This window comes from Chinchilla lanigera, unplaced genomic scaffold, assembly GCF_000276665.1.
Source record: "Chinchilla lanigera isolate Chin_1 unplaced genomic scaffold, ChiLan1.0 scaffold00217, whole genome shotgun sequence".
Lineage (NCBI taxonomy): Eukaryota > Metazoa > Chordata > Mammalia > Rodentia > Chinchillidae > Chinchilla > Chinchilla lanigera.
In genome coordinates, this window is record NW_004955618.1 from 42671 (window position 1) to 56155 (window position 13485).

Consider the following 13485-nt stretch of genomic DNA (forward strand, 5'->3'; position numbering starts at 1 on the left):
TAATAGAAAATCACATTTCCTCCTCTGTTGTTATTCTTTCATGAGAAAAAGTCTTATTATGTAATTCAGGCTGGCCATGAGCTCACTATGTGGCCCAATCTGACCCTGAGCTCACAGCAATCCTCCCACCTCAGCTTGGATCCCGCTGTGCGGGTGCTGCCTGTAACCCCAGCACTAGGGTCCGTGGTGCTCCAGGATGGCAAGCTATACACCAACCCTAGCAGTTAGTAACTTAGGGAGACTCTGTCTTCAGATAGAAAACAAAGCATGTATTTCCTAATATGGGACGGAGGCCGGGTATGGTCATGTAAGCCCAGCACGTGGGAAGCTGAGGCATGGGAATAATAGCAAGTTTGAGGCCAACCAAGTCTTCATAGTGAGTTCAAGGCCAGCCTGATCTACCTAGGGAGACCCGGTCTCAAAACCATCCTCCCCGCCTATGGGAAAAACAAAATGAATCTGACAAAACTGTCTTGAAAAATTGGCAGCACTAAAAAAATAAAATCTGTAAGAATACAATTAAGCAGTCTTCTTTCATTAAGTTCTCATTGTGAATACCAGCACTTACAAAAAGATTGAGCTGCATGGGTTGGGCATGAATGTATCTGAGCACACTGGGAGACAGGGAGACTGAGGCTGGAGGATCATGAATTTTATCCTGACCTGGATAATTCCACAAAGGAAAAAAAAGAAGATATATTGCAGATATGGACTGCAGAAAATAGAGTAAGTGAAATCAAAGCATAGGAATCTGTTATGCCTTCTGTCTAGATGTCCCTCCAAAGCCTCATGTGGTCATAGGTGGTGCCTTTTCAGAGGTGGCTGGGTGTAGTGTGTGACACTGGATTGATTCATGGTGCAATGCTAAGGTCAAGGGCACTGGGATTAAGGATGTGGGTGCTCCCCATCCTAAGTAGCCTGGATTAGATATAAGGGATAGAAAGAGCTATGGTCATCCCTTGCTTGTTTTGCTGCCTTCCACCATCGTGAACTATTTCCCTGCTATGCCACCCTTCCTTGGAGCAGGCCGATTCTGGAGTGAAACCTCTATAGCCTGTGAGCTACATAAGCCTTTCCCCCTTTAACTTTGAGTGTTGTGTATATTTCTCAGCAATGAGTAAAGTAACCAAAAAACAATTCTATCTGGGTGTGGTGGTGCACGCCTGTAATCCCATAAAGAAACCAAAAAACAATTCTAGCTGGGTGTGGTGGTGCACGCCTGTAATCCCAACACTCAGGAGGCTGAGGCATGAGGATTGTTGTGAGATTCAGGCCAGCCTGGGCTACAAAATGAGCTCAAGGCCAGCCTGAACTGCACAGCGAAATCCTGTCTAAAAAAAAAAAAGATTTCTGTTATGAGTTAAGTAAAATTCAGGTAAAAATATCTACCATGGATCAATTTATACCTTTTCCTGTTTCAGTGTTTTAACAATTTTTTTTTAAAAATGAGGCCTTGTCAGGGATATGGTTCAGTGGTGCAATGCCTGCCCAGCAAGTGCCTGCCAGGCAAGAGCAAAGTCCTGTGTTCAGTTCCAGGTATGACACACTCACAAAAAGAAAAAAAATGAGGCCTTTAATAAGCTTGGAATATGACTGAAGGAAAGCTCTATGTAGCGGAAGTTGAGTTATTTAGTGGGAGGGTCCCCAAACTGCAGCAACCTCAAAACCAAAAATCAGTGAGATATCCTGATTGCTTTAATTCTTGAACTGGTATCCTGATTTCTGTCTCATGTCTGCTTTTTGATGTTTTAATATAAACCTCATAAAATAAAATTTATGCACAAATTTTTTTCAATATATCTTTAAGGTTCGACATTAAAATATCTGTGCTCTGCACGTGCGTGTGCTGTGTGTGTGTGTGTTTGTGTTTGGGGCCAGGTTTTGCCCTATAGTCCAGGCAGTCTGCAATTTTCAATCCTCTTCGCTCTGCCTCCTGCATGTGGGGATTAAAGACCTGCACCACCTTGACTGGCCATGATCATTAGATCTGTTTATCATTGAATGACAAAGCAGAGATGGGAGACTCAACCCCTCCACTTGCATTCAGGCTTTGGGAAATGGTGAGTTAGGGGCTCTAAACAGCCAGATGCATCTCTGGGTTCCCGTCTGCCTGTCTGCGTAGGAGCCTCCTCACAGAAAAAGTTGAGGACAACAGTGCAGATTCTGAGTAGAGGCAGAACCACTTCATTTCTTTCTGGACTTAAGGTTCCCAGGAAATTGCCTGCTCCAGCACTATAGCCAAGAGTGAGGGAAGATTTGATTAGGGGCTAAAAGTCCATGAGAAATGCAAGATTAGCTTGAGGGTTGAAAATCCCTCAAGAGCTGGGAGTGGTGGAGCACGCCTATAATCCCAGCCCTTGGGAGTTTGAGGTGGGAGGATCCCCATGAGTTGGAGACCAGTGTGGGCTACATAATAAATTCAAAACCAACTTGCAGCTGGGCGTGGTGGTGCACACCTATAATCCCAGCACTCTGGAGGCTGGGGCAGGAGGATCGTTGAGACTCAGAGACCAGCCTGGTCTATGAAGTGAGCTCAAGGCCAGCCTGAACTGAATAGTGAGACTCTGTCTCAAAAAGACCAAAAAAAAATTTTGATTTAATAGCTGAAAAGTTACCTGGATTGAAAATTTGTTTTAAGGGGCTGGGGATTTAGCTCAGCGGCAAAGGGCCTGCCTGGCAAGCGCAAGGTCTTGAGTTCGGTTCCCGGTACCGGAGAAAAAACAAAAAAAAAAAGAAAATTTGTTTTAATATTTGAAAAACAATGTAGTTGAATTTGTATTCAAAGAAATACAAGCCAGAAAAGAAAAATAACCCTGAAAAACCCAACCAAATCATGATTATCTCAATTGATAAAATATTTGAGGAAATTAAATTCTTCATGGCATTTTAATTGTACTCATGAAAAATAATTCATTTTTAGTAATTTTTGTAAACAACTTCAGCTGGGTTTTGGTGATAGAAATATTTAATCCCACTGTTAGTGTAATGGGTTACCCTGAATAAAGAACCGAGACCAGAATCCAAATAGGAATTTTAAGAGCCTTTATTAGCCAGACCGGTAGCTGTCAGTCTGTTCTCAACACAGGGAAATGCTGAGCAGCCCCAAACCGAAGAAAGTTTGAGCTTTTAAGCTTGAAAACCACATCCTGGTTGGTGCAGGTGAAAAAATTTTGGAAGGGCAGAAAAGTGGAACCTATCGGTTCCAGCAAACAGGTGTTGCAAAGTTCAGAACTTTCTCAGAAGCATACATCGTTTTCAGACTAAACTAACAATCAAGCACAGTTTCACTTTCTTGGGGCAAACTGACATTTGCCCTCCACCCAGTAGCTCAGTAATTTTTCATCTGTTTTATGTATTCAACAATTGTGTGTTCACCACATCAGGACTCTGTTAGGCTGATGCAGTAGTGTTAAATATTTGAGCTTAATGTGGGGCGTACAGCAATTTATTTAATTATTTGTTTTTTAGTACAGAAGATTGAATCCAATACATTTGCATTAGAGCTACATCCCAGGCCTTTAAAGTTTTTATTTGAGACAGGCTCTTGCTACAGTGTTCAGGGTGGCCTTGAATTTACAGTGACTATTGTCCCAGCCTCTAGAGTGCTGGGATTACAGGTGTGAGGCATCATACAAACCTAAATCTCTTTTGTTTCCATTTCTGAGGCAAGGTCTTGCTGTGTAGCCCAGGCTGCCATCACACTGACGGCAACCCTCCTGACTCAGTCTCCCAAGTGCTGACATTGCAGGTATGTGCCACTATGCCTGGCCTAAATCTCTGAGACAGGATCTGCTGAAGTTGCTCAGGTTGGGTGAAAATTGCCTCCTCCTTCTTTAGCCTGCCAGAATGCTGGAAACACAAGAGAGTGCCACCATGCCAAGATTCCTGTATAATTTTAAAAACAATTTATATTTCTGGTATTCATGTAAATGAGAACACCAATATTCTTACTGAAACAGCATTTTATGTTAGCAATTTTGAAAACTACCATACAAAATTCAGTCTTGCTTGTAAGGTTTGGCTCGAGTGAGAGACAGAACAAAAAAGCCTTAATTGTCAGGCACGGGAGGGCTGCTAAAGGGATACCAGGACCCTCTGAGGAGGAGGCAGAGAGACAAAGGATACATTGGGCATGGCTGAGGGTGGGGTTCTGGGAGAAGCATCAGTGATGTAATAAATACTGATTGGGAAGGCCGGAGCAGGCGGGCCTAAAAATGAAATGGGAAATTGTGGTTAGAATGAAGCACAAGAAGGCAGATGTCAGTCTGGGAGGGACACACATTTTAGGTTTTGGGCCCTGTTGGATGGCTGGCATGATGACTTGGCAGGGGCAGAAACCCATCACTCATGCCTTTACTTTGGTAACGGGAGTGAAGACCATCTCCAACTGCTTCCCACCAATGAGCTGTCATGATAGGGGCTGATGGGACCGACAACAGATTGTGTCCATCTGGAAGCTGGTGCCAGGGATCTTGGCCTTGACAAGAAGCTCGTTGGTAGTAAAAGCTTGAATCCTAGATTGGAGAAATCTTGAAAAAGTTTAAAAACACAGGGTGCTGTGAGTAGAAAGGTTATTATCATGGTTAGCAGGCTCAGGAGAGGGAAAAGGACAAGGGCCTATGATTCGAAGGTGTTATCCCACCATGACCATGACAAAGGAGTGTACTGGTAAGTCAGTGGTTGGCATTTTTGTTGAGGTATTTGTGAAGACTTTTTACCTTCTCAATGATAATTCCAGATTCATTTACAAAGTAGCAGCGTTCCTCTCCCAGCATAGAGCAGGTACCTCCTTCTTTGGCTGTGAGAGAACATCCAGAACTCTGTACTTTTGGAGAGTGACTGTTGCAAGATTACTTATCTGATTTTGGAGTGAATGAACAGATGGTGTTATGTCCACTACTTTTTGGTGAAGCTTGAGAGAAAGTGGGTGGTAGAGATGGGTGGCTGAACCTATTGCTCCTCCCCCAGGCCAGCTCCAAGGGCAAAGAAAACACTTATGCCAATAAGGATGGGGACATGGATGGCCCTTGTTTTTTGAGTGAGATGTGTGTCTTAGGGATTTGATAAAAGGATAACTCTATGGCTTCCTGAGAGCTTAATGTTAGGGCTGGGACAAGAAAGATCAGGGTATCAGACTCTGTCCAGTGGGGAGGGAGACATGTGAAAGCCCCTTTGGGGCAGTCTATAATCCACCCCTAGGCTGGAAAGATGGCCTTGTCCTGCTCAGGGGTGATAATATGAGTGCAGAAGGAGAGATTTTCCATCTGGTAAGAGGAGTTTTGAGACTGTGTGAACAGACAGGTAAGGTTAGGTGGCCAGTGATGAGGACTGTAAGTACAGAAAGACAGGGCCTACCATGGCTCGATGAGGAGGGTAAGATAGGTGGGAGGTATTCTAGTGTGTTGAAGTGTCCATAAATAGATCCTATAGTTATGGAACACAGAGGCAACATTCAGTGAGGTTTGAGGAGTGTTAAAGAATGTCACCTGCATGTGAGAGGAGTTGGGGAATAAGGGGAGGGTGGTTTTTGTGTGAGTAGATATGAGGTTGTGAGGTAGGGGTCATTGAGGCATCGAGGATGGGAAGTAGGGCTATTGGTTGAGCTCTTAGAGTAAGATAATCAACTTCGGGCATCTGGCCTATACTGTAGAAGAGAAGACCCCAGGTTTTTCCGATGAGATGTTGAGGGTGGGTTGCATTCCAGATGGTCAGTTCTATCTTTCCTCTGCCTTTCAACCATGCTTAGATGTGGGGACCTGGCTGTTTTCAGACTTCTGCATTGCAGTATATGCCTATGGTTTCATAACACCAGGTATCGACATAAAAGTGATAAATATCGACACATTGTCGTCTGCAGAGAATGGAGGGGCAAGGGCATACAACCAAGCCATTGACCTGACAGCAGAGACCGTATTTGCAATTATTAATATCCCTGTCCCAGGTCTCAATATAAGGCATAAGGTGACAGTAGGGAATGACGAATCGAAGAGTTGAATTAGGGGGATAAAGTTGGTTCAGGCAATCGTCCCCCAATCAGGCAAATTAAGGGTAAATGTGTAAGTGGAGGCTGGTGTTGGTGTCAGAGCTGGGCCAGGAAATGAGCGAAGTGGTAAGTAATTGTGAGGGTCAGAAAACGGGCCATATTTGTTATTCCATAGAAAAGTGTAAAAGCTATCCTTTCTGGAGCTTGAAAGTCCTTTGGACAAATGGTCCAAAGTCCAGCAGCAAACCCAAGAGTCAGCAAGACAAAGGGTATCAGGAACCAGACAGGATAGCAATACATGAGTTAGCTCTGAAGTTCGTCAGGGACTTTGGTGAAGCCTAGATGAGTGGGGCACAGTAGTTGTTTAGACCACTCTGAAGACCAATCTGAAGATGAGTGTTTAGAGTTTGAGGTGTTACGTCTATCAGGGCACTGCTTATCTTGGGTAATGTGGAACCAGGACCAAAGGCCAGCACCTCTGATCACTGTGGGTGTTGTAAGGATGAGCAGGTGGGGTCTTGACCACTTTGACTGTAATCCAGCAGGCTTAGAAGATTTTAGAAATATTAAGTCTCCAGGAGTTATAGTGGGATTTGGCTGTATGGCATCTACTGGCTGTGGAAGGCAAAGGTCAGCATGTTGTCCCAGCAGGTATCAAAGAAAGGGCAGGATTGGATATAATCAGCAAGGAGGGAAATTACTCGAGGTGAGAAAGTTGTGAAGCAGAAAATATGTACCATACATGAGCTTAAATGAACTTAGGAAATTGGGCACCCTGAGAAGTGTCCTGAGTTTAGTTAGAGCTCACGGAAGGAGTTGAGGCCAAGGAAGCTGTAGTGCTAAGTTAGTTTTGTGAGGTGAGTTTTTAAGAGTCCATTAGCCCTTTGTACTTTACTCGAGAACGTTGGGTGATATGGTATGTGTAAATGCCAAGTACTGCTAATACTCAGAGGGACCTGTTGAGTGCTTTGGGAGATAAATGTCAGATCATTATGTGACTGGTTAGTCTGAGGTAGCCCAAATCTAGGGATAATATCCTGTACAAGAACGTTGGAGACTACACTGGTGGCATTTCGAGCAGTGGAGAAGGCCTGTGTCTACCCTGAAACAGTAAAGACAAGAGTGAGAAGATATCTATGTGTTTTGTGGTGAAGCATATGTGTGAAGTCTAACTGCCAGTCTTCACCTGGAGTGTGTCCATGAAGATGGTGGGTTGGGAAAGAAGGAGGTGGTAAATGTTCCTGAGAACAGGTCTTGGCACAAAGTTGACAGTTTTGAGTGACTTGGTGAGTGATGGATTTTAGGGAGGAATATGTGGTGATCTAGGTTAGGAGTTGGTATTGGACCTGGGTACCTATATGGAAGCAGTTGTGTAAGTGGTGATGACAATTATTGCTTGTTGGACTGGGAGTTAAACTTTGGTCCTTGAAAGATCCATGCCTGTGTATTTTGGTGATAGTCAGGTTTGTGGAGTAAATATAATTGTTCTGGTGAGTCCTGGGGTGAGAGCATGGCATTTGGGATGAGAGGGAGAAAGTGGGAAGGGTATGGCTATTAAGCAGCTAGTTTGGCCTGTGTGTCAGCAAAAGCATTACCGTGCCCAGTGGGATCTACTGGTGTTTGGTGTCCCCTGTAGTGAATGACTGCTATCTGCTTTGAGAGCTGTGCCACCTCTAAAAGTTTGGGGAAGAGAGATGCATTGGTGATAGGAGTACCCTGAGCACTGATGAACCCCCTTTCTTGCTGGATGGCAGCATGAGAGTGGAGGATACTAAATGCGTATTGTGCATTTTTGAAAATGGTTATGATTTTGCCTTTGGCAAGTGTGAGGGCTCATGTGAGGGCTATCAGCTCAGCCTTTTGTGAAGATGTCCCAGGTGGCAATGGGCCTGCCTCTATCACTGTTGACCTGCTGACTATGGCATATCCTGTCCTCTTTTGAATGTCTGTGTTGGTTGAGCTACCATCTGTGAACCATGTGGCAGAAGCTTTTGGGAGAAGAGTGCTATTAATGTGAGGAACAGGAGTAGGGGCCATCTGTAAGACCTCAATACAGTTATGGTGAGAGATCTCATCAGAGATGGGAAGTAAAGTGGCTGTTTTGAGGGGACCACTGGTGGAGATATTAATGGAAGGGTCTTGTATGAGTGTTAGATGAACCTGTTGTAAGCGAGAAGGAGTTATTAAGGTGGGGAGTGCCTTGTGAGAGATGAGCTCATTGAGACGATGAGGTGAGTGTACTGTGGTGGAAGGTCCTAAAGTGAAAACTTTGCTTGCTGTGTTAAGATGGCTACCTGCAGCGGGGGCTCAGAGACAGGGGGCTCATCCATGTACTGTGTTGTCTGTTTTGAGAGGTATGCTACTGTTTGGAATGGAGGCCCCTTTTGGGGGTCCTAAACCCCACAGCATTGTAACCTTGAGAGGGAGTGTATGGAGTAAAGGGTTGAGTGGGTCTTGGAGAGTCAGAGTCAAGCTCTCAAAAGAGCCTCTTGTAGTTTGTGAAAAGAGGATCATATAGGAATAGCGGGATTGAGAGTTTCTGACAAGGATCCCTTGGACTCTTTATAGAGGGACTGAGCTAGGGAAGCAAAGTTAGGAATCCAAACATAAAAGAAGTGTGCTAAACCAAGGAAAGATAGAACTTGTTGTTTTGTCATTGGGACTTGGAGGTCATGAAGGTATGCTTTGTGGTCAGCAGTAATCGAATAGGTGGTGGGAGTGTGGGTGACCCCCAAATATTTGACTTTTGGTGAGGCTATTTAAGCTTTGGCTAGAGAAACCCTATGTCCATGATCTGAGAGAAAATTGAGGAGAGCAGCTGTGTTGAATGGCCAGGGCATAGGAGGGGGAGAAGAGGAGGAGGTTGTCTATGTATTGGAGAAGAGTACCAGGCTTAGGATTGAGGACAACAAGATCAGTAGTAAGGGCTTGGCTAAAGAAGTGAGAACTATCCCTGAACCCTTGAGGTAGAACTGTCCATGTGAGCTGCAGGGATCAGAGGGTATCTGGGTCTGTCCCCTTGATAACAAAGAGGTCCTCACAATCAGAGGGTAAGGGGGTAATGAAGAAGACATCTTTGAGGTCCAAAACCATAAAGTGAGTTGTGGATGGTGGAATATGAGAGAGCATGACGTAAGGGATTGGCACAGTGGGTGAACTGGTGTGAGCACATTGTTGATAACCCTGAGATCTTGTACTATATGGTAGGAACCATTAGGGTTCATTACCAGGAGTGTAGGGGTATTGTAAGGTGAATGTGTGGCTTTCAGGAATTGGATTTTTCAGAGGTGTTGGATTATGGGTTTGAGTCCCTATTGATGTTTGGGTGCTATAGGATATTGGGGAACACAAGGAAAGGTTGATGGGCCTCTGAGGCAAATTAAAACAGGGGCTGCGTGGGTAGCATGGGTGGGAGTAGAGGTTTCCCAGACTTTGGGATCAACCGGGGAAGAAGAAAGGGGGGGTGTCTGTGTGAGTATTATAGAGTAAGTGAGTCTGAAGGAAGAGAGCCATAGGGAGGAAGAGGGTGCAAGGCAAGTTAAGGTTTGGAGGGGATCTCTGCCCATGAGAGGTGAAGTACAGTTTGGAATGATGAGGAAGTTATGCATAAAAAAGAGTTTTTGAAGTTGGCAGGGAATGGGTCCTGTCTGGACGGGTCATGTAGTTTGGCCATCAGTCCTTACAATAGAGACTAGAGATCAAGTACCATGGCCTGAAAACTCAGGAAGTACAGTATATGTGGCCCCCATGTCAGCAAGGAAAGCAAGTGTCTTACCTGAGATGTCTAGCAGGACTTGGGGCTCTGAGATGGTTACCTGCAGTGGGGTGTGGATCCTGACCCCTGTCAATCCTCTTCAGTGTAAAGGCCAAGCAGGTCAGCCAGTGATCAAACTGGTAGCAGCAGTGAGATTTCCTGTGAGGGCAGGGAACTGGATGACTTACCTGCTCTCTGGTGGACAGGGCGGTTGCATTTCCAGTCACCCTTGAGATTGCAGATGGGACAAGATCCAGGAAGTGGCCGCGCATGGGGGCAGGCTTGTGGTCAGTGTCCTTCATTGCTGCACTTGAAGCATTTTCCAGGAGGAGCTCGGGTGGCATCACTTTGTTTTTGTTTATCTGTCTGAGGAAGCCTCACTGCTGCAGCCAAGAGGTCATGTTTACATTTAGCATGTGCTCATTTGTCTAATTTTTGTTCATGATCTCTATTCTTGTAGACATGAAAGGCCAAACTGAGGAGGCCCCCCTGTGGGGCTTGTGGGCAGTGTTCAGATTTTTAAACTTTAGCTTGAATATCAGAGGCTGACAGAGAGATGAAATGAGAATTGATCAGAGCAATCCCCTTGGGGGATTGTGGGTCTGTGTTTGTATATTTGGTTAGAGTATCTCTAAGGTGGGTGAGGAATTCTGCTGGATTTTTCTCAATGCATTGAGTCTGCTCAATAAGTTTGTTATAGTTTATGTAAGTTTTGTTAAAAACCTGCAATTATGCAGCCAATCATACTATTTGTACATTATGAGCCATTACGTCCGTGATAATCCCAGTGGGGATCTGCATTTGGCACTGCAGTTGCTCTAGCAGGATGGTCAAGGTTAGTCTGATGTTTTTGGTTGGCTTCAGCTTGAACTGCCTGCCACAGCTAAGCTTTTTGTTGTGTGGAGAGAGTAGAAGTGAAGATAACTGAAAGATCCTTTTAGTGTACATCATAGGAATTAACTACAAATTGTAGCTCTTTATTACATGTATGAGGATTGTCAGAGAATTAACCTAGTGTGTGAAAAATCTGGGAGAGGTCAGAAAGGGACAAAGGAACGTGAATGTGAGCCAGTCCCTCCCCACAAGCCTGTTCTCTGACAGGACACAAATTGAGGCTGGGAAGATGGAGGCTGAGTGTAAAATGGCGGCTGACCAGAAGATGGCGATGGGCTAGATGATGGCATGGGTTTAGGAGGAACAAGATGGGGGTAGACCACAGAATGGTGGGGGGTGGGAGGAGCGAGACCGTGTGTGATAAGTTGGTGGAGAAAATGGTGACGGAAGGGCACAGGAGGAAGTGGTGAAGGCAGCTGAAGGCGAGGAGAGAGTGAGGGATGATGTAGGGAAAATAGGCTCAGGAAACTGGGGGTTGGGCAATGGGCTGAGGAGACTGAGGAAGTTGGGCCTGTGCATATGGTGGAGGAGGAGCGAAAGCAGGAGGAAAGTCATCAAGAGGGTCGAGAAGTGAGTCCAGTCAAGGTTCTGATGATGTGGAATGAGGTGAAGAGATTTTGTCTGACCAACATCACTGAAGGAGAGAATGATGTGCTCTGTGAGGCTTATACATAGGGTATTTTCCCCCATTAGTGGTAGCAAAAGTTGTGTAGGTCCTGGAGGGTATTAAAATCCAAAGTGCCTTCTTTCGGCCAGTGGCTGCCTTATTGAGTTTGTATAGAGGCCAGACTCTCTGGCAGTAAAAGATTAGTGGTTTTGCTTTTATGGTCTCTGTAAGACTGAGGTTGGTTAGATTCATTAGAGGTCACCCAAGCAGAGTGTGTTTTTATGGCCGGGAAGCAGTATTTCCCATTTTGTGGCCGAATTAAAGATGAGCTGAAGGCTAAAAGCCAAGTCACACCCCGTTGGAGGATTGTCACCCTTGTCAGGGTGAGTTTGAGTAAGAAGTGCCAAAACTGTCCTCCCTGGTCATCACTGAGAGGGCAGAGGGGCATCCCCAAAAAAGTAAGAGAGTCTGTTGTGAGCCCACAGTCTATGAGAATGAGCGGGAACCAGACAGGAACTCCCGGAGTGAGGAGGGGCTCACCTGTGAGAATGGAGATTGATGGGTTTTGGATGAAAGCTGGCAATGGCAAAGGCAGGAATGAGAGATAAAGCAAAAGGTGGCTCATTGGCAAGGGGGAGCTCAAATCAAGGGGGTTAACCCCTTGGCAGCCACATGCCCCAACCTGTCTGAGTCATGGCACCAAAATGTAAGGATTGGCATGAGTGAGAGATGGAATAAAAGTAAAGAAAGCCTTTATTGGGTTAGGATCTGGAGGGCTGCTAAAGAGATGCAAGGACCCTCTGAGGAGGAGTCAGAGAGACAAAGGATACATTGGGCTTGGCTGAGGGTGGGGATTTGGGGGGCAGTTTAAGTGACATAACAGACACGGATTGGGAAGGAGGGAATCATGCATGCGTAAAAGTAAAATGGAAAACTGTGGTTAGACTGAAGAAAGAAGAAGGCAGATTTAGTCTGGGAGGGACACGTTATTGTTTTAGCCTCTGCACCATGTCGGATGGCCACCATGCTGACTTGGTACAGGTGGAAACCCATCACTGCTCACAGAACTGTTCTCACCCAGCCAGATTGAGCAGCAAGGAGCAGGCTTGTCCCACAGCTTGGAATCAGCTGCAGCAGAGATGGAGTCAGCCTTGTGCTCGCATCTGCAGCCCTGCTGGTTGCCAGAGCTCTGCTTTTCTGTGGAATCCTGATGAGGTCGTGGCCACGTGGGAAACTGTCATATCTGTGCACTGTGTGGACTATGTCCTTGAACTGTGCACTGTGTCCTTGCCCTCGCCTGTTCTCAGGAGCAGAGGAAGTGTGTTCATGATGCGGGAGGTAGACCACTGGCCCTAGGTCTCTGCAGTGTATTACATGTGCTGTGTACATAATGCACATAAAGCATGATGTGTTTTAATTCATAACACTGAGTCTTCCAAGATATTAAAGAAGTTTCTAGTGTGTGACTGTCTTAGTTACTTCACTCATTGCTGAGAAAAAATCCCCAGCACTCATAAGTTAAGGGCAGAATTGTGTATTTAGCTCACATAATTGGTTGGCTCGAAGGCAGAGAGGCACAGCAGGCATTATAGAGAGAAACAGTTCATGGTTGGCAGAAGGTAGCAAAGCATGAAAGGATGACCACAGCTCTTTCTATCCATTTATTTTTCCAAGGTATTCAGGGTGCGTAGCACCCATACCCTTAATCCTAGTACCCTTGAGCCTAGCACTGCACCATGAATAAATCCCAGTGTCACACACTGTTGATCCAGCCACCTCTGAAAACCCTCCACCTATGATTGCATGAGGCTTCAGGGGATATTTAGACCTAAAACTACATTAGACACAAGCCATAAGAATAACCAAAACAGACTTAGTATACAGATATGTTCGCTGACTTTTGCCTTACAATTCCTGACAGAGAAACTGGACGTGGTAGCACATGCCTGTAATCTCAGCACTTGGCAAGCACTGGGAATTGTACTGCTGTGAGTTCAAGTCCATGGTGTTCTACATAGTTAATTCTAGACCAGCCTAGACTTCATAGCAACACACTGTCTCCAGGAAACATAATTTTTAGGAAGGACTTTTGTTTCTTTGCACAGTACTGTAGGTCAAATCTAGAACAGTACCACTGAGCTACATATTCAGGTTTGTTTATCATTTGTTGTCAGATAGCATCTTGTAAGTTGGCCATGCTAGTCTTGAACTTATAATACTTGTGCCTCAGCTTCCACATTCACTGAA